The following is a 3,680-nucleotide window of genomic DNA, read 5'->3' on the forward strand; positions in this document are numbered from 1 at the left end:
ACCCAGTTACAACCTAAGAATAGGGGGAAGGGGGAAAGAGAGGGGAGGAAGGGGGGAGGGGGGTAGAGGGAAGGGGATTGGTGGGATTACACCAGCAGTGCACCTTACAAGGGTATATGTGAAACTTGGTAAACGGTCTGTGAAGCTAGTGAATGATGCCCCATGATCATATCAATGTACACAGCTATGATTTAATAAAAAAAAAAAGAGAATAGGTTTAATAAACAGCAAGTTTAACTAAAAAAAAAAAATTTAATGTGTAGATCACTAAATGAGGAACTAAGGCAAATTCACTCCTGATGCCCATGGGCAAATCAGTGTTGTCCTTATGTCCATTTATCTTCCTGTAAAGTGGGAACTAGAATTTGAAATTTAGGTGTTATTAAGTAATGGGTAACATTTGTTAGTACTTGAGTCTATTAAAAAATATATTTTATGAAGCTCGGGAGGCTTATAATTTCATAACTATATGACAAGCTATGGAATGAATCTGACTTTTTTTTTTTCTGAGACAGTCTTACTCTTTTGCCCCGGGTAGAGCATCGTGCCCTCATAGTTCATAACAAACCTCAAACTCCTGAGCTCAAGGGACCCATCCACCTCAGCCTCACAGAGTGCTAGGATTATATGCGGTGAGCCACTGCACTGCCTGAAATCTGACTCTTGAAAATTGAAACACATCCAGTGGTTGAAATACCTTATCAAAAAGCCTGTTGCTCACCAGCCACATATCAGAGCTAGGAGTACGAACCCAGCCCAGGCCTGCCAAACAACAATGACAAGTACAAACAAAAAATAAAAATAAAAAATATATATATAGGTATATATATAGATATAGTCAGGTGTTGTAGTGGGGGCCTGTATCCCAACTACTTGGGAGGCTGAGGCAAGAGAATCGCTTAAGCCCAAGAGTTTGAAGTTGCTGTGAGCTGCGATGCTACAGCACTCTACCCAGGGTGACATAGTGAGACTCTGTCTCAAAAAAAAAAAAAAAAAAAAATGCCTGTTGCTGCTTAGATGTTAATATAGGCACAGAATTTGTAATTTTTCCTAGTCCAGCTGGCTCTGAAAGTAAGTACTTTATAAGAGGAAGTGAATAAAAGATGGGGGTAAGGGGTATGAATCATAGAAAAACTGAAAATCAGTGCATGAAAGTCATTAAAGGAATCACCCAGATTCCGGACGGCACACTCTCCACCACTCCCCACCCCCCATCACCACACAGCACCTAACATGAGCCCTGCCCCTGCCTTAACCTCCAATACCTTCTATCAGGTCCCAGGATTAAGTTGCAGGACCGGCTGTAAGAAGGAAGGAGGACTGGACAAGTGGGGTCTCTACTCAGTGGGTAAGTGTCAGCTGTTCTTTCTAAACTCAGGTTATTAAAAGTGTTGATTCGCGTTTATCTCACAAAGGCATTTGGGGTTTTTGCTTTAGACTGTGTGTTAGTTGTTGCAAAGATATGACCAAAACAGTGATCTTTGACTTATTACCTTACAGAATATTTAGAAAAATACAAACACCAGACTGACATGCTACACCCTCCCTCTGTTGTTATTCCCTTACCAGCCTGTATATTGTGCCAATGTTTTCACAAAAAAGCACTCTTAATTAAAAGGAAATAGATACGTATTCTACTCCAAGTAGTTTGTGATGAAATAATTTGACTGCTTTGATTTTTGCTTCGTCTTTTTGTTCTCACCGTGTAACTCACTATATCAGGAGAGAAGAACAATTTCAGACACTAGTTTGACTTGAAATGAAGACAACTAATAGCTTACTCCTTCCAGAAATGGTAAATGACCATTCATTTTGGTCCTTTGTTTAGGTTTTGCCCTGGGGCCTTTCAGACTGCATTTTACAAAACAAAATTGGGCCCAAAGAGGGAAATTTTTCCACAGCCACTTTAGGTCCAATGAGAAAAACAGATAAATGGAAAGTGTGAAACCAGATAACAGCATGAATTTATTCCCAACAAATAAAGGCAAAAGGGCTGGGGCTGTCTCTGCCCTCTCCTGAGTTAGCAAACTCCCTGAATGGGTTTTGCAGTAAAGCTGTCTTCCTTGCAGGGCTATTAAAAGCACTTTTAGGAAACTTCCTGTGAGTCAACCTCGCTCTCTTCTAAAGCTCAGCTTCCCTGAGTGTTTTTTAAAATGCCACCTTAATTTTTAAAGTTCCAAAGTGAAATACTGTTAATACTAAAGAAAGCAATAATTTTTTTTTCTGTTTCCTTTCGGATGACTTAACACTTTTCTTCCAGTTCAGTCTGTGAATATCTATTACCCCATTGTCAAATTTTTTAAATTAACTTTTGCACTAAGACCAGCAGGGGCAAAAGTACTTTATAAAATGACAGTTGTAGCCTTGCTAGGGAATGATACATAATCATAATAATTTTTGCTTAGCCTGGGTAGAGATCTGTGCATTTTACTATAAAAGTAAGTGATCTTCACAGAATTTATACCCCTGAAAGCTAACTAATAAAACCACAATTTTAAAAAGATTCCAAAATCCTGAAAGATAATCCTTCCCATTCTCCCACTTGTTCTAACTTGATGGGCGGAGATTATTTTTGTTTGTTTGTTTGTTTTTTTAAAAAGGGACTTGTCCAAAGAATTCAGCCTCATCTTGATCTCAGGTTCTTTTACCTGATCGATCGCCCAACCTGAGGCAGTACGGATAAAGACAAAGCCAACAAAAGTTCCAAGTAGCCCTTCATTCCTTATTATTTCAAACCGAATGAGATATTCCTTTGGAACCACTGTGAAAGAAGAAAAGGAGAGAAAGCAGATTTTCTGAATGCAACTAGTCTAATAGTTAAATAAGTTTGACTTTTTAAAATACCTTTAGGGGTCAGTGTTTTGCGATTTTTTCCCTCACAATCCACAGTAAAATTACATAGAAAAATATGTACTGACTGAACCAAAAGTTCAAGAAACACTTTTTACTGCACTGGCTGCATTCTGTTATTTTATTCACTTTTAAATTGTAGCCTCCAACATTGAATGTATGAATTTAGCCCAAGAATACAAATAAGTTTATAAGATTGCAATTTGCCTCTAAGTCAAGATCTGAAGATTTAAAATAGCCCAGAAGGTTAGCAGCCGAATTCATTCCTTATACACACACTGGAACACTGTCAAGGGTCGTTAGTCCACTGGGGTGGTTAGCCCAGGAACCCAACTTTTCTGGGGTCCTCACTTTCCTGCCTGAGCTCCAGAGCTCCAGCCCTCTCTTCCCCTCAGTCTAAGGCAGTCTCGTTTTGTGGAAGGAAAGCCCATCTGCTCTCCAGCATTGGTGTTCTCTTTCACTTCACATCTCTAACTTCTCTTAAGGATTTAAGCTTTAGGAAAATAAAATCCAGAAAGATTTACAAGCCCCTTTCTTTGTTTTGTTATATACCATCCCTGAGGCAATGAGATAGGGTCTTACCTGTTTGGAGCAGCAAGGGAAAGGGATGGAGGAGTTCTTGTAGCTCCTTAATTGGCCTGTGAGCTTTCAAGGAAGGAGCCAGACTTACATGGGAATCTGCGATATATGATTTTGGCCCTTATTAAAGAAGAATTTTCAAAGGAGAATTAAAGAATAATTTCAATACCATAACTCTCATACAGATACCCTGTGACAGATCCTATTTGACTCTTAATGTGGAAACCAGGAATATGTTATAACTGGTTCAA

Source organism: Nycticebus coucang, chromosome 14, assembly GCF_027406575.1.
Source record: "Nycticebus coucang isolate mNycCou1 chromosome 14, mNycCou1.pri, whole genome shotgun sequence".
NCBI lineage: Eukaryota > Metazoa > Chordata > Mammalia > Primates > Lorisidae > Nycticebus > Nycticebus coucang.